The following is an 18,643-nucleotide window of genomic DNA, read 5'->3' on the forward strand; positions in this document are numbered from 1 at the left end:
TTGGGTATTTGTGTTTTATAAGTGTGTGATATTGAGCTGCTCTTGCTAGTGTAATGTTTTCAAACTGACTGTGTAAATAAATGTATATTCTTTTACCAAGAAACCTTGAGTAAGTGTTTGTTTAAATCACTGTAATTGTTGGTCCTTTGTGTAACTTATTCTACTGCTCACTTTACTCTTGAAATAACTCTGGCTGCTCAGCCATCGCTACCACTTTACTGTGTAGTACAGGCTTGTACCAAAGGTGAAATTGTACTTACACTTGTAGTCTTAATTGTGTGCAGTGTTCCCAAAGGGTACTGCACATTATTCTGTCTAACAGGGCAACTGTGGGGTGTGAATTACATCAGGAACTCAGCTGACAGCATCTCTGATTATTGGATGCTAGTACACTAACATTCTAAACTCCCATTTGCAGCACTGTGTTTCAGGCCCAAGTCACTTCCCAACCAAATAATATCAGCAGTCAAGACTTCCTAAGCCCTCAGCGGGGACCTCATCCTTGCTTAATCATATGAGCTCTCCCCCCTGTGTTGATCTCATACTTTATTCTAGGAGCCACAGCATGTCAGGCACCCCGTCATTATGTGTTATGTTTCTCCCAGCCACTTAGGGGAGAGGGTATCTAAGGAATTCCCAGGGGAAGCCCTTCAGTCCAGGGATATTGATTAGCCACACGTCACCTGAAATAGGCCTGCATTCTCCCCTCGATGGACACCTTCTCCCCTCTCCTCACACAAATTCGTCCTCATTCCCACCAGTCCCAGCTCTCTTTCCTGTCAAAGGCCCTCACACTCAGTGGTCCAGTCCACTGTCAATCAAGCACCCACTGCCAGGCACCTTTTTCTGCAGTTCAAAGCAGCCCAGCCAATAAACCGTTATCATGACATCATCCACTGGAGTTTAAACAGGGAAAACAATGTTCTAGGCTAAATTAAATGACATAGGGGCTACACTGGCAAGCTACAAGTCTTTTTCTTTAAACCAAATGTGTGTCTCATACAATGCATTTTCCCTAGTTCAGTTCTATTTGAAAAATGCATTTTCCTAATGTGGCCTGTGAGGTGCTGGCGATTCAGGATATTCCCTTCCCTCTGTCGAGGAGGTGAGAGGGACCAATGACCAGTTGGCGTCAGTAATGCCATGAACGTGGGCACTTTAATTCCAGGACTATAGCACAGGGTGGCCAACACAACTAACAGGGTCTACAAAATGCAAAATAAAAAACACCAAGCAACTCTTCTTGTGCCCTAGAACCACTGGGGGTCTACTACCCGCAGCGCAACACAAGTTTGGTCTTTATGCGATTCCCACAGCCTTTGTCCCCTTTTTCGACGGGATCTTTCACTGTGTTCTCGAGCTAATTTTTAAGGGTATCCAACACCCTTATGTCCTTTTCTGCTTGGGATCTGCTCGCTGTTCTTAACCCCAGGCTTACCTTTCTTCTTTGGTCTTCTTTGAGCCTCCTCTTCTTGTTTTGAAACTCAGGTTTAAGAGGTTCTTGTGTCCTTCTTCTAATCTGGGCTTTTCAGTGTTTTTAATCTCTGGATTAAGGGCATCAGGTAATATTATCCCCACCAAAAAATATCGCCATATATATGGTCGTCGGGAACAGCCATAGGTGATATTTTTAGTGGGGATAATTTTGGGGTTATTGGGAGAAGGGGTTGTGGGGGTGTCCCCCGCTCCCTTTAAAATAATATGGGGGGTGCAGGGGTGTCCCCCGCAGGTTCCATGCCTTAATATCGCAGCAAAAATTTGTATGGCAATATTTTTGCGGGGATATTAACACATGGAACCGGATTAAGGGCTTCGGTTTTTGCACTCTACATCTATGGTCTTTTTTGGGTCTCTCTATTTTGCTCCTGAACCTCATAACCGAGGCAAATACGTTTTCCCTCCTTCATTTCCTCAGGCAGTTTAAGAGGGTCCCATCATCTCCCTATTTTAGGGTCCTGACTTTTTCCCTCTTTTACTCCTGCTCTCGTCCTGCAACTCCTCCCACTGTGGGCTTCACCGCTTCGGGTCAGGGTTTCCTCACACCTCTGCCTTTTGGCCAATCATGACAACCCTTTGCTTCCTTATCTTGCAGACTTCTATTGTTCATCTTTCACCTCCTCTTGGTATTCTATTCTAATCACCTTCTGGTGTTAAACTCAGAAATCCTCCTGCTGTTCCAAACCACACACCTCCTGATGTATAGCTCCAGTTTAAGCTCTGTAGTAGTAGTTAATGACTGTGGTCAAAGTAAAGTCAATCTTGATCTTGGTGCCATTTTCCAACAGAGGTTCTTTGGTTCTGCACTGCAGGCAAATGAATATGTCAACAGTTTGTTAAGTGTGCGAATGCCATAGAAAAATGTAGTCTACCTATGATGTCAGCATAGTCTCACTGTGTGAGTGCTGTGGGGAAATATAGTGTGCCACTGACTTTTGTGTGGGCTTGCAGTGCAGGTACAGTAGAAGAATGTGAGGTTCTTCTGATGTCTGGGCAGGTGCCAGGGCTCAGGGATCAAGGAGTGGTACCCAAGTGCTCCCATTCTGTCCTAGCTGGCCTTCGGCAATGCCAGGAGTACATTTCTCAGCATGCCGTTGCGCGCTGTACAAGCTGCCTCAGTCATATGCGTCTCAGACGCACCCTCAGCATTGTTCCTCAATGAGTTGGTTTGATCAGAGTACTGCTGTTTGTGTCTCCTTGCCTAAGCTCAAGTCATTCTGCACCCTGCTTCTTGTTTTTTTGTTATATTGCTTGCTTCTTCAGATATCTTGATTACTGTGTTCCCCTTGTTTCTCTTCCTTTGTTGGGACCAGCCTTATTTCCTCACTCCCCTTATCTCCTCGGACTGCTTCATCGGAACTCCAACTGGGCCCGATTGATTAGACTTTTTGTTGGACTTGAGGTTTTAGTTGGGGTTTTTAGGCATTTCCGCAGACCCTATCCCGGACTGTGAATTCTCTGTATCTTGGATTGTTTGTGTTCAATATCAGCTTTCAAGACTGGTCTCTGTATGCGTGCCATCGGGTTTACATCTGGACTCCATATAGCCCACATGCCATCCGGTTTACTTGTTTCTCCTTTGGTACCTCCTGAGTCAACCAAGACAAGACATCTTTGCATCTTATTTACCCTAGGAATACTCTTCCTGATTGCTCTGGTATGCATGTGTTAATGAATAATAGTCTCAGTGCAGGCGTGTGGCTTTTTACCTCACAACCTTTTTCGCCATTTTGTGTGTGAATACTATTTTGTCCTCCCTGAGAGGTAGAGAAAGAGAGCTGTGAGGACTAGCATCAGACACATACCCTTCTGCTGAAAGATTGAAGAGGCTCTGTTTACTTTACTTTAGTTTATTTGTAATGTGCATCCATAGACCTGTAGACGTGAGGGTGCAGACAAGAAACCAACAAACAAATAACAAAGAGAGGGCTGTTGTAGCTTGATTGATCTGTGTGATGTCTGAGTGAATGCAGGGCCTCATGGAATTGTGAGGTGGAGCCTGGAGTGTTGGAGGCTTGGAAGTTCCACAGGGTGATGGTTGGGACTTGGAGTATAGCAGGGAACCAGGACAGATGCGTGTGACCTTCTCTCCTACCTTTCATAACTGCATCTATGTAACCAGGTAATAAAGTATCTTCTGATTCAACTTACCTGGGTCAGCCTGGTTCCTGCTCCATGTCATCTCTGATCCAGGCACATCTTGCAGGAGGTACAAGAGCCATGATACGAGAGGGCGGCATAAGAGATGGGGGCTATGGCTATGAACCGAGGCCTCCTTAATGGAATAGCAGGTTCTTAAGCTCTTTCTTAAACAGGGGAGAGAGAGGAGTGACCTCTCAAAATCGTTGGCAGAGAGTTTCGTGTCAGAGGAGCAGCACTAAAGAAGGCTCCTGTCCGGGCCTGTGCCTTGCTAATCCTCGTGGACCAGGTCCCAGACCCCATGGCTGCAGTCACCAAGGTGTTAGCTGCCTTCTGTACTGCAATTTCCGTCAATATGTTTCCGTCTCTTATACTCTATGCAATTCTATCTTTTATGTAGCTATGATCTGACTTTCACTACACCTGTTATTGTATATATTTGACCTTGCCTGTAACCTAAGCTTAAAGTATTCATGTACCTCTGCGCCCTGATACCCCTGGGTCTGTTGCGCATTGTAAATAAATAAACAAACAAACAAGCAATGCACAGAGCCCATGCATGGTAAACGAATAGCTTGATTATCTGCATGCGAATCATCACTGCCTTTCCCCATTGAGGGTCCAGAATGAGGTCTGCCTCTGAGCTGGCAGAAGAGAATGCTGTTCCGGTGGTTCCAGTAGTTCAGAATCGATTACAGAACCCCTATCCGGTCATAATGCCTCATGCTCTGTGTTTCTGTGGGCTCCAACAGAAAGATTTGGTGGAGACCAGAAAAATGACACTACATTTTTTATTTTTTTGTTTTTTTTATTTGTATTTGGTGTACAAGCACCTTTACAAACATAGAAACATGCACATATTCATAAAAAGCATTCCAGATAAAAACAAGAAAGGAACAAAGCTGCAAAATAATCATGAAATGAACGATAAAAAACAAACAACACAGTGAAAGTTTCTAGACCAACAATAACATCTTACTTTTCATAAAATAAAGTGCCAACATTGACATATCACCAGGTTCGAAAACGAAAACAACTAGAGGCATGAAATCAGACCAAATATGAATTGAAATTATTCTAGCACAGAACCAACGATAACTTACAAGTATTCAATTGTGGGTGAGACATAGGAAGTAATTAAATCTCTTCTCCTTTAGAAGGCGTTGCTCAAAATTGCAACCTTGCATTACAAATTTCATGCGCAAACTTGAATAACATAACATCTCAGTAAAAAAAAGAGGAAGCTATAAATACTAAAGAATAAATAATAATATATACAAAAATTAACAATTTAACCAGGAACACAAGAGATTTATACACAATAAAGACACTAAATACAAATAATCCTCAAGTTGCATACACAAATACAGAAACACTCTAGGCACATCTGTGCACATGAAGAACAATGTGAGCATCACAAACCAAGAGTACTCTTTTTTTGAAACCTGTTTTTATTGTTATAATTCAACATACAGGAATCAAAAAAATTCAGAAACCCAACCGGTGCACTGTGCCACCCGAGGACCTCCCCTCAACCCCCCCCCCTCCACCCCAACACCTTCCAGGACAGTTCACAACTTCCCACATATTCTTGAATCCATTGTGTCGCTTAAATTCTGGTACACAACACTATTGTTCAATACTGCCTTAGTAGCCCACCCCACCGCTGGAGGTTTATCTAAATGTTCCTTCACGACCTCCAACCCCTCACACATGATCCGAGCTCTGTGCTCCGCGGGGGAGACCGGATAGCCAGGTGTGCCCGTCATCCTTCATAGTTTACCGGGGAGGAATGCTCTTGGGATGGGACCGTAACTTTTCGTGGTGTCCCAGCAGTATCCTGTGCGGCTGGGCTCGGAGTTCGCTCCTCACTCATGAAGTTCCTGAAGGCTGCCCAGTAGTCCTTAGGCCTACATTGTATAGGGGTCGTTGAGGCAAACTGTGTTTCCCTTTGTTCGCAGTTTGCCATGACATTGAGCCAGTGTTGGAAGGAGGGAGGCCTACTGGCAACCCAAGCCTGTGCAATAAGCGATCTAGCTACCACAGATGACATGCCCACCAGCCGTTTCCCACTGCTAGTGCCCTCTTCCACAAGTGCAAGCAGCCAGGTCTCAGGAGATAGTGGTAGGATAATGTCCAGTATTTTAGCCACAGCTTCAGCTATCCTTGCCCATAGAGGTTGAATTAGCGGGCACACCCAGGCTACATGAAGGAAATCAGCATCTATCTGATTGCATCTCTTACAATGTGAAGGCGTATGTGGGTAGAGCATATTCAATCGAAGGGGGGAGTAGTATACCTGGTGAAGGAATTTAAAGTGTATCAAACGGAATCTGTTGTTAACCGATATAGATTTAGACTCAGCACAAAAAATGACCAAGGGTGCACTCCCATTTTTCTCTATAAGGAATCGCCTGGGGGGTCCTGAGAGACCTGGCCATACCATACAGAGTGGACACCAGTTTTACCTTGGTCGTTGGCATCGTAATATATTCCATAATTGGTGAGGAGGGTGGTGCGCTCGGGAACTCAGGCCACTTAGCATGAAGCACTTCACGCAGGCGGTAATATAGGAATAGTGTTATCGGGTTCCATTCGCCCCTCGTTTTGAGGTCTTCCCAGGAAACAAAGCTACCTTGTGGTGCTATATCTCCTATGGACGTGATCTGTAAGGGGGAAAATATTGATCGAAGGTGTCGTTTCTGTAATTTTGATATGGAATCTCTAAAGCACTTGATCATGTCATGCCCGAGTCTTGGGAAAGAACGAGGACGGCTTTTTTCACCGATTATTCATAATATTAGTTCAAGGAGTCTGGAAAACTGGTGGGAAATGTTCTTTGAAGCCTCCAACCGAACTGTACTGTTCAATTTGATAACCTTCCTCCAGGTCATAAAAACAAGATTGGATTTGAAGGAATTAATTGAAGTGCCTGGAGTCGAATGAGCCCTTGTAGTCCAAACGTCAAGACTCAGGCCACTTGTTTTACTGTGTACAGAACGGCAGTGAGAGAAATGGATTTTAAAAGGATATGTGGTTGATTGGACGTGATTTGTCTGTCAAAAATTTTTTAAAGGTTGAATAAACCGTATAAAAATAAAAAAAAAAAATAAAAAAAAAGGGGGAAAAATGTTGTATAAATATTGTCTCATGTGTGAGTGGTATGCCCCGTACATGATAAATGGCCATGGCGGGAGAGTACCATTGTCCCTGTCCAGTCAGGGCAGCCAGCCGGTTCCAAGCCCTAAGGGTGACGCCTACTGGCTGTACCTCAGCCTTATCACAACACTCCTGTGTGCCTACCAATAGCCCCTTCAGATCGTCAGGGCGGTTTAGAGCTTTCTCCAGGATCGTGTGGGGTAAGTCGGATGTGGGCGTCCACCACCAAGTTGCATATTGGGCTTGGGCGATGAGAAAGTACAAGAACAGGTCCGGGACCTCAAGGCCCCCCAGGGAGATCCGGTGACACATCGTCTCTAGAGATATTCGTGGGCGTCTACCGGCCCAGATTAGATGGTTCACCAAACTCTTCAGCCTGACCCAATATTTTGCCGGAGGCCAAATCGGGACATTATTAAAGACATACAATAATTTAGGTAAAACAACCATTTTTAAGAGCGAGAGCCTAGCCGCTTGGGAGATGGGAAGTCGAATCCAAGTATCCAGCTTGTGCTCCAACGTTTGGAGAGCCGTTAAGTAGTTCTCGTATAACTTAGTAGGGGACGTGGATACACGGATACCTAGATAGCAAATCCCTTGGGGACACCATGCAAAATCATTACCCACATCATCCGGGGTTACACATGCAGTAAGAGGGAGGACCTCAGACTTGGACCAATTGATCCGTAGTCCGGACAGAGTGCCGAACCTTATGATTTCTTCTACGATCGGACGCACGTTTTCCCGGGGGTGCTTAATGTACAATAACATGTCCTCTGCGTATAGAGAGTCAATGGAAATATAGGAATGGAGAGTTATACCCCTGTGCGCATGGTACTCTCTCAGAACACAAGCCACTGGCTCAATGGCCAGGATAAAAAGAATTGGACAGAAGGGGCATCCCTGTCTCATACCGCGAGATGGAGAGATGGGTTCAGACTGTTTACCGTTGGTATATACCAGGGCTCTGGGGGCTGTATACAGTAGGCGTACCCAGTATAGGAACGTGTTGCCTAATACAAACAAAGAGTACTCTTGTCTAACACATCATGAGATGAAAACCTTTGTCTACTATGACATTTTGTTTGTTTTGTTTGTGCATACTTGTAATTCTTCAAATTCATTTAGGTTTTCCTGAATAATGTTGAGGAGACACGTAAGAGAGAGAACAAGTGACTTTTTTCCTCCCCACATAAAACGTGTTTGCAGTAAATTCCGTGAGAAACACAATTCCTCATTACATTTTTAAATCCATGTAAACTGCATTATCTGTGTCGTCCAGTGGCCTTTCCTGATTCTGCTTCAAATGCAGTTTTCCTGTTTTCCTACCTACAGGAGGTGGCTGGAGCATGGGCTAATCCCTTTCTTGAAACAATGTCCCACTCATATATGATTCTTTGCCCCAATGACAGTCCTGTCTGGGGTCTTTGATACCTAGTATGAGAAACAGCGGCCTGTTAACAATATGCAGCACAATTAAATCACCCTGCAACATCCAGGGCCTGGTGGGAAGCCAAGAAAACAGCAGAATTTTCTAAAGGCCTCCATGAGGAATTATAGGGCCCATTGTTGGTCTTCCACAATCCAACCATTGATTGGGTGCAATGTAGAGTCACCTTCAAGGATGGTTATGGATCCGTCCACAAAAGAGAACCCGTTTTGTAGTCATCTACTTGTGTTCATTCTGGTGCCGGTATTGCAACAGAATCTCTGTTGTCTGTCCGTCAATGTTTTGTTTGTGGGTGGACTGCAAGCAGTGCAACTGCTAGAGGCCCCCATTATGACTGTTCATTAAAAACGGAGGCCCAAGCAATTTTTGTCCGCCGCTACCCATGTTGAGGATGCGGGGGACACCCCTGCAACCCCCGAGGCTGAAGATACGAACATGGGGAGCGAGGAACAACCCCCCAACCCCAGCAATTCATGTTCGATATTTTCAGACCCAAATTGAACGCACAAATTCGAACTAAGTGTAGTGACCGAATTCGTTCCAATCTACCATTTGTTCAAAGTTTTGCGCTCAATTTGGGTAATACCTTGCAACATGTGGATCCTGAGTCCTTTCATTGAAGAAACAGTTGCCTCAGCACATGCTGTAGGAGCCTTTCTATCTGAAGCCGGCAAAGTGACAAAGACCTTACATTCTATTGCTTATTACTCTTGTGAAGTCACACCTGCTGAAATTCATGTCACCATCACGGACAAAGATCTACTGGCCATCAAGGTAGTGTCTACGGATTGACAAAATCATTTCCAGAGTGCTCCACATCAAGTAACTGTTGATATGGAGCACAGAAACGAGGTGGCCTTTGTCTCTGGCCACTGAGCAAATCCTATACCAAGGCAAATTTCCCTATCCGACAATCCTACAGTCTTGAAGATTGGAAGAACTGTTGGTCTGTTTCCCACACCCGCAATTTTTGCATGCACTTTAACAATGGCTAATTAAACATGAATGTGACACCATCCCGTAGCCCCTGTCTTTTCAGTAAGAACTTCTCTGCCTAAATGGGTGGCTGATTTCACCCAGTCGATAAGATGATGCCATAAGGACAAACTAGCAGGTTATTTAGGCTTCTGTGAGACTCTCTAGTTATTACAGAGGTGGTTTTTCTGGCAGTCCATGATAAAGGACATACACACCTATGTACTAATATTTTCTGCTTGTGCTCAGACCAAAACCCCCAGAGGGAATCTTGTTGGACTATTAAAACCATTGCATGTTCACCCAGGCCCTGGCACACAAATAGTCTCAATTTTGTGGATGAATTATGGAAAAAAAACAGTGACTGTGTTTTCACTGTGGCTATTTTAACCGTGGTGCTGACACCGCTGCCGCTTCTGGTGTTTTGAAAAAAATACATTTGTGTGGTGTGTGTTTGGGGTAGGGCTTGGGGGTGGTGGGTCTCAGGGTGGTGGGGGTGGGTTAGATGGGGTTGGGTGAGCCACCTTTTAAAAAAAAATTCAAAAACGGCTGTGGTGAAAACATCACAGCTAAAATAGCTGCGGCAAAAATAGCCAGAAAACACAGGAAACTGGAGAAAAAAACATGCAATTTAACGAGGTATAAGAATTCTTACCTAGTAAAGCTTAATACAGCTTGATAAAGTTGGCATTTAACAGAGGATTTGTATGCCTGGATAACACTTGTTTGAGAAGACACATAAACATGTTAGTCAGCTATTCCAATAAAATTTGTGACTTAGTAACATTGACCCTATTTCTTTAAACTTGTAAGGGCATGTAGTGATAAGCTGCTAGGCGCTTGCAGTAACCTGCATTTGCACTAACCCACTGAGCTATCTTGTGTGTATTAGAGCCTATTCGAAGCGTGGAGGAAAATGCTGACATCAACCAGGACTCTCAAACTGGGTGAGCCTGCATGCTTGCAAGGGGTTAATTGCAAAGGCCTTTTTTGAAGACATAAAACATCGTGCTTTAGCAAGAGGCTCCATGCAGTTCGTGGGAGCCAGGCATTGCTTTGCCCGTCTTCGCTCTGCAAGTCAGGTGCACTGATAAGACAAGAATGCAAAGAAACAGTGCCCGAAGCCTGGGAGCCAAGACTGGCTGTTTCCAGTCTTGTAACTTTCCAAGCAAAAAACATGTTTACTGCCAGGAGGGAAGAGCCTAGAAGCTTCTCGAAGAGCTGACACGTCATGATGATTGACGTGCAGCTCCTAATAAGAGAACTATACTTGGACCAGGGAGGGGGGACTCATCCTGGACTGTTGGAAAGACGTGCGTATCAAGGACAGTGCCTGGACGACCAGCTGTGCGCTATCAGGGCCGAGGCTCCTAACATCACATCCCTGCTCTGGTGTAGGACTGTGGGGGCTTGGCCAGTCCTCCACTCCTCTGCTGAGGAGTGCCGGGCACCAGATAGCGGCGAGGGTCCTGGATGTGATCAGATCGTATCTTCATCTACATTTCATTAGGAGCGTAAGACCAAATAATTGCATATTCATCTGTGATTGATAATTGGCATTATATAGCTTGCACTCTCTATTTCCACATTATTATAAATTGCTGCTTAGTTTTCATTAGTCATTGTAGATAATAAATGCAAGCATCATATTCTGTGTGATTGGCTTTTTTCCAGACTGAGTTCATCGTGCTTCTTAAACCTTATTTGTGTGGGAAGGTAATTAGGAGTGATTTACTTTGCACAAAGGGCTGGATCCCAGGGAGGTGCGGGTACTGTTTATCACTACATTTGGCGCTGTGAGCAGGGTTTTCGAGCACGATGCCCTTCTGGAAAAGAAATACAAAAGATGAATGCAATGGGGAAGATAGTGCACTCTGTCACATTCCAGGATGGCCGGCATCAAATGCTTGGTCGGGTGTGGCAGATATTTTGCATCGGTACTCGGCACCGATGGCATGGGACATGCTTGAAAATGATGTTTCCCCGGCGGTAATTAGTAAGTGCTTGGAGAGTTTACCGCTTGAGAAATGCAGAAAGGAGCTCAAGGCAGCAGGAAATATAGGCTGGTTATTCCTGCAGGCGCTCAGAAAGGTGCATGAGAATGAATTGCTTAAAGATGCTAAAATTAGTAAATTAACAGACGAGATATCCCTGCTCCAAGAGCAACAAATTATTATGAGAGAGACCCTTGAATCGTCCGTTAAACGGGCTGATCAGATGGAGGACAGGTGTGCCTCTTTAGCTGTGCGTGTAGCCACGCACAAGCGCAGACAGCAGCGGGGCAATCCATCAAAGATAAGGATTCGCGCGCTAATTAGGAAAGATAACTGGGACCCAAATTTATGGTCGGGTGAAGTCAGTGATAGTGAAACTGAGCAAGCACATGACTGGAATGAGTCTGTTGAGATTAGACTTGCTGAATTAAATTGGTCTGATGGAGAAGAGCTGGAATGTGTTCCAGAGAAATGTGTTTATCCAGCACGGCCATTAATCACTAACAAATCAAAGGGCCAAGCTGGCGGTGCAAATATTCAAAATACAAGGATTGTCCGTGATTATACACAGACAGAGCTTTTAGAGATTGCTAAGTTATTTAGACAGAAGCTAGGTGAAGCACTTTTGACTTGGTTCCTTCGCATCTGGGACACGGGTGCCGATAGTATCTTCTTAACCCCAGAGGAATTGTTAAAGATGGGTTCACTCACTACTAATGTGATGTTGGGACAGATAGTGCGCGGTGCGCTTGGACAGCAAGGTTCTCATTCCTTGTTTAATTGGCTTCAGACTGCCCTAATGAATCTGTATGGGAGTCCAATGGATATGGAAGAGAGTTGGGGCTGTTGGCAGTCACTAACTGAAGCAACAAACCAGCTTAGAGAGATGGGTTTGCAGTGTGCACTGTACAGTGCAAATTTTGCAGGGCCTGACATGGAGTTGTTTACAGCTGGCATGCGCGCACGTTTGTTAAGAAATGCACCGAGTCACATGAAGGGCGCATTGCTTTCATTGCTGGGTCCAGCGCAGGGCAAAGCCATTGGTGAAGTAGCACTTCTGTTAGGGCAACTAGAAGGGCTGGATGTACGCAAAGCAGCACGTCTAGTGGCTGCAAACAATGATTCAGAAAAAAAGCGTGGTAAAAATGTAAAGTCTAAAGAGAAAGCTGATACTGTTGAGATCACACGCAAACAAATGTGGGTGGACCTGCTAAAAGCAGGAATTCCAAGAGATGAGATAGATGGTAAACCCACATCTGAGCTGCTTGAGAAATGGAAAAAAATTAAAAGACAGGGACGGGAAAAAACTAAGCCCTCTGCACCCTCTGAAGAGGAGGTGTTAAAGCCCAAAGTGCGAGCAAAGGGTTACCCTGATGTGGCAAAGAACAAGTGGGAGGTCCCAGACCCCATTTTTGATTGAAGGGCTGGCTCTGTCCTTGAGGTACGGTTAATAAAGAGAACTAGCCCCAGAGACAGACGCCCTTTTGTGCCACTTACCTTGTACTTGGATGAGAAAGTAAAACATGTTTTGGCTCTATTAGACACAGGAGCTGAGGTAACCATTCTGAATGGCAATCCCAGTAAATTGTCTGGTCCCAGAGTTTTGGTCAATGGTTATGGGGGAGCAGAAACTGTTGCAAAAGCCTTTAATGTAAAAATGTCAATTGGTGAGGGATTGCCTTTCACAGCAAATGTTTTGATTGCAGATATACCAGAGTACATCCTTGGCATGGATGTGTTGTTGGGCAAAAGTGTGACTACAGATTTAGGCGAATTTGTTTTTGGCAATCGAAAAATCCATGTGAGAGTTGTTAACCCTGTTGTGGTTGGGCATGCCAAATGGTCCCCCTTGCATTTACCTCCTCCTGCTGACCCAGTGTGTGTGAAACAGTACCGGTTGCCAGGAGGACATAAAGAGATTGGTGAAACTATTGAGTCATTGGTGAAAGCTGGCATAATGAGGCCGGCAGTCAGTCCATTCAACTCGCCGATCTGGCCTGTTCGCCGCCCGGATGGGGCATGGCGTCTGACAATTGATTACCGCATTTTGAACAAGAAGGTGCCGCCCTTAGCTACGGCGGTGCCAGACATCATTACTCTGATTGAAAACCTTACAAGAGAAGTGGGTGAATGGCATGTGGTCCTTGACCTGGCCAATGCATTTTTCTCCATTGATATTGACACTGAATCACAAGACCAATTTGCTATCACTTGGGGAGACAGACAGTTTACCTTTACTAAATTGCCCCAGGGGTATGTGCATAGTCCCACTCTGTGTCATGGATTGATTGCCAGGGACTTAAAGATGGTGCAATTGGATAATGTATTTATTGCTCATTACATTGATGACATCATGCTGACCAGTGTTGAGAAAGAACATGTAGAAAATGCTGCTGAAAAGTTGATCACACACATGCAAAATCGGGGGTGGGCCATAAATCCCAAAAAGGTACAGGGGCCTGCTCAAGAGGTGAAATTTCTAGGTGCAATCTGGTCTGGGTCAGTTAAGAAAATTCCCGACCCGGTAATTGATATGGTTCAGCAGATGGCTCCACCAGCAGATAAAAAAGAGGCACAAAGATTCATTGGGTTAATGGGGTTTTGGAGAAATCACATACCTCATTTAAGCCTGATACTGAAACCCATTTACAAAGTCACCAGAAAGAAACATGACTTTACATGGGGCCTAGAGCAACAGACTTCCTTCCAACAGGCTAAAGATGCATTGCAAAATTACATCACGCTGGGGCCCCTGACAAAAACTGATCCTTTTGAATTGGAAATTCTTGTCTACAATGACGTGGCTGTGTGGAGCTTGTGGCAAAAGCAAGGACATAAAAGAGTGCCACAGGGGTTCTGGTCAAGGAAACTCACAGATCCTATGACAAGATACACTCCTCTTGAGAAACAAGTTGCTGCAGTGTACTGGGCTCTAGTTGAAACTGAAAGAATCACAGGCGAGCAACCAGTGACAATTTGCACAGAAATTCCAATCATGGGCTGGGTGCGTGACACTGCTGCAAATGGGAAAAGTGGCAGAGCACAAGACGCCACTCATGTCAAATGGAAATGGTATTTACAGCAACGTGCGAAAGCTGGCCGCACAGGGGTTTCCAGACTGCAAGAACAAATGCTGGAGGCAGTAGATCTGGATGCGATGCCTGAACCAAACACCCATGTGGCGTTGCCAGAATCTCCCTTCAAAGTCGCACCAGCCTATGATACATTGACAGAAGAAGAACAAAAGTCTGCATGGTTCACGGACGGCACGGCAAAGTATGATAAAGGGCAAAGACACTGGCAAGCTGTCGCATTCCAGCCCCATCGAGAAACACTGCTAATGAGAGAAGGTGTGGGAGGATCAAGTCAGTATGCTGAACTGCAAGCAGTGGCCTCCGTGATTGAACAGGTGAAGGAAACAGAGACTGCATACATATACACAGACAGTTGGGCCACATATCAAGGCCTGACACATTGGGCACCGGCATGGAGAAGAGATGGTTGGCAAATCAAGAACACGCCGATCTGGGGAGGGCCAGACATCTGGGAAGAGATGTGGTGCAAAGGTGAGAGGTGCAAAATCTGCATTGGGCATGTCGATGCACACATGCCCCCTGACACCTCACTGGCTGCCCTGTTCAACAATGAAGTGGACCAAATGGCAAAGATTCGCCCAGTGACAACACCGCAAGAAGCTGAGGTGCTGCAAGGGATGGCGGATTGGGCACACCAAACCTCAGGGCATCTAGGGCAAACAGGAACTTACCAATGGGCAAAAAAGAGACAATTGCCCATTACCATGGATCAAGCCAGACAAGCTGCCTCCCAATGTTCCGTGTGCAGTGAAGTGAAGCACTACCCCCTGGAGAGGAAGCCTCAAGGCCCTTTGAGAAGAGGTGAAAGAGCTGCTAGCGTATGGCAAGTTGACTACATTGGCCCTTTACCGCCCGAGAATGGAAAGCATTATGTGTTGACCATGGTAGACACATACTCTGGACTGTTATTAGCTTATCCAGCTGCCCATGCAGATCAACGGGCTACCTTGCAAGGCATGGAATACCTCATCAGACACTATGGCATCCCGGATGAAATCCAATCAGACCAAGGCAGCCATTTTGCTGGACACAATGTGCAAGACTGGGCACTAGAGCAAGGCATAAAGTGGACACTGCACATCAGCCGATACCCAGAATCCTCTGCTTTGGTGGAACGTAGCAATGGGCTGCTCAAGCAACAAATAAAGAAGCTGACTAAGACTCACACTCTCAAGAGGTGGTCCAAACATCTGGCACATGCACTGTTTGAACTGAACAATCGTCCACTGGGAAATCGCCAGACACCCTTTGTGAGACTGACAAGTGAGAAAGTGGAATCTACAAAGACTCTTGTTGTGTGGAAAACTGACAAAGAAGCTAAGCTGCCTGTACAAGCCACTGCAGGCAGCATTGGACTTGATCTATCTACCTGTGAAGATGGTGTTATACCGGCGGGGCAAACCAAATCCATCTCGCTGGGCATTGGCATCAAATTGCCGGCTGGCACTTATGGACGCATTGCTGCACGCTCCAGCCTGGCAAAACAAGGCATTGACATATTAGGAGGTGTGATTGATCCTGATTATAGAGGGACTGTTTCGGTACTTTTACATAATGCTGGTGCATCTGCAGTACCATTAACCAAATATGACCGAATTGCACAATTGATTTGTGAACAAGCAGTTGTCCCCCTAGTAGTAGAAAGCAAGCAATCTCCAGACACTACATTGAGGGGGGAAGGAGGCTTCGGTAGCACAGGAAAAAAGGTGTGGGTGCACCATCCTAACAAAAAGCCTGAGGCTGGGGAAGTGTTAAGTCAAGGTGTTGGAAGTACTTATGTTGTACTTTTGCATAATTCTGATGTGCCTGTTTATATTCCCGCTACTAGGCTCACACCACGAACGTAGAGCAGTATGAAGGGGATGGGACTTGCCTTGCTGTGGGTGCTCCTGGCCTGCCAAACCAACGCTTTCTCTGTAAAGAGTGGGTTATTGCAAGACACTACATGGACTCTGAGAATCGCATGCACTACACCTGATGCTCCAGTCCTGCGTGATAACTACAACCGCACCGTAACCTGTGAGAAAAGTGTTACAAATGAGTATCCACATGGAACTGCAAGAGTTCTAGATTGGCACATTGTTGGACACCTTTTATCACTAACTCATATGACTGGCGCCTACGAGATTTTAGGTCCAAAAGTTTCAGTGAATGGATCAAATAATTTGTTTGATGTTTCATGTTTCTTTTGTCCCAAGAACTGCAACGAGTGTACTCGCCAAGATTTTCTGGACTATAACTTAGCCACATGTTCTTCATATAATTGTACGTTGAAACAGCCTATACCAGATGGTAGTATGGTGTTTGTATCAAAAACCAATATTGTACTTGGTAGGCATCCCACTTGGAGGATGGTGTTTTTCAAATCTCACAAAGAGGAGTTGGTAAAACTGCTAGATTTTCCAATAGTAAGACAACATTTAAATTGCAGACATGTGATGCACGCTTCCATTATTTCAGAGGTACACTTAGACATAGACTTGTCACGGGGCAATGTCTCCTTAGTACTACCAAGCTGCTATAAATGGAGTCAATTTCTATGGCCCATCACCAAATTGCGCGTAGCTAGGGGTTTAGATTCCTTGATTGCGGGTGCAGCGGGAGTGGGAACGGGGGCTTTAAATGCTTTTGACATAGAAACTGTGCGCAACAAGTTAGCCACTATGGGTTCTGATGCCAGCGGCGCTATAAAACTTCTGGCTCAGTGGGGCCCATTGATAAGTCCTACCCTGCGCAACACTGCTACAAGTATTGGCAACCATTGGAAGTGGCAGAATTTCAGCTATGAAGACATTTTCTCTGCCATAGGACAGGTCAACAAAACTGCTAAAGACACACGATGTATTTTATGGCAAACTTTGCTAAATCAGCAGGTGTTAGCTTTCCGCTCCGAATGGGGGCGACTATCTTCAACCCACTGGCACACAGAGCTACAGTTACCAGCAGACATATGGATTAAGCCGCTTGCTTTTGATTGCATGAATAACACCTGCCATGCGTTAATGCAAGTGAGTAGGACCGCTTATGCTCTAGAAATATGGTGCCCTTTTATAGTACTGCCTATGAAAATCAATGGTTCCTGGTGGGTTCCGCAAATACGAGGGGAATGGTTAGACAGCCAAAACTACACCATCCACAGTCACACCTGCATGCCCTGGGATCAGGGGTGGGTGTGTCCCCTAACTGGGAGGGTTCCGGACCCATGTATACATCCCGTAGCAGGGGAGTGCACCTGGATGCAATACCACATAAATGGGACTGACATCTTTCAGATAGATCAGCATACAGCTTGCGTAGTTACTAATCATTCCTTGCTTATTAACAATTATAGGTTATTAGGGAATCCTCAAGTATTTTGTGTAGATCAAGTTGTGACTATCCTAGACATTGTTACTCATACCCTATATTCTCTAACCCAGTGGTCTCACACTACTCTGCATGCTGAGCTCACGCATTTGCTTAACTGGACTCTATCCTATGGAGTGATTACTGCCCGGCTTCAAGCTATTAGACAATTTGCTCAAACTGCTTGGAAAGATTTCCAGACGCTAGCTACCTCAGTTATTTCTGCAGAGTACAAGCTAATAATAGACAGAAACCAATTAATCAAAACTGCTGACCATCTGCAATCTGTTACTACTCACCACTGGTGGGATATATTCACTGGATGGTCTCCCTCCTCCACTAAACTGCTTAATATAATACTGCACCCATTGCTGTGGTTGCTGATTTCCCTAATATTCATACTTATCGTCTTCATTGGACTCTTGCGCAGAATGTCTTTCCTTTATACTAGAATGTCTGCGCTAGAGAAACGCTTAATTGGCCTACAGCACACTGTGCATGCTTCCAGATCATGGAACTGAGTCAGCATTTTCAGGCCTCACTTCGAAAGGGGTGGAATGTAGTGATAAGCTGCTAGGCGCTTGCAGTAACCTGCATTTGCACTAACCCACTGAGCTATCTTGTGTGTATTAGAGCCTATTCGAAGCGTGGAGGAAAATGCTGACATCAACCAGGACTCTCAAACTGGGTGAGCCTGCATGCTTGCAAGGGGTTAATTGCAAAGGCCTTTTTTGAAGACATAAAACATCGTGCTTTAGCAAGAGGCTCCATGCAGTTCGTGGGAGCCAGGCATTGCTTTGCCCGTCTTCGCTCTGCAAGTCAGGTGCACTGATAAGACAAGAATGCAAAGAAACAGTGCCCGAAGCCTGGGAGCCAAGACTGGCTGTTTCCAGTCTTGTAACTTTCCAAGCAAAAAACATGTTTACTGCCAGGAGGGAAGAGCCTAGAAGCTTCTCGAAGAGCTGACACGTCATGATGATTGACGTGCA

This window comes from Ambystoma mexicanum, chromosome 3p (genome assembly GCF_040938575.1).
Source record: "Ambystoma mexicanum isolate Mex_15411 chromosome 3p, UKY_AmexF1_1, whole genome shotgun sequence".
Classification (NCBI taxonomy): Eukaryota; Metazoa; Chordata; class Amphibia; order Caudata; family Ambystomatidae; genus Ambystoma; species Ambystoma mexicanum.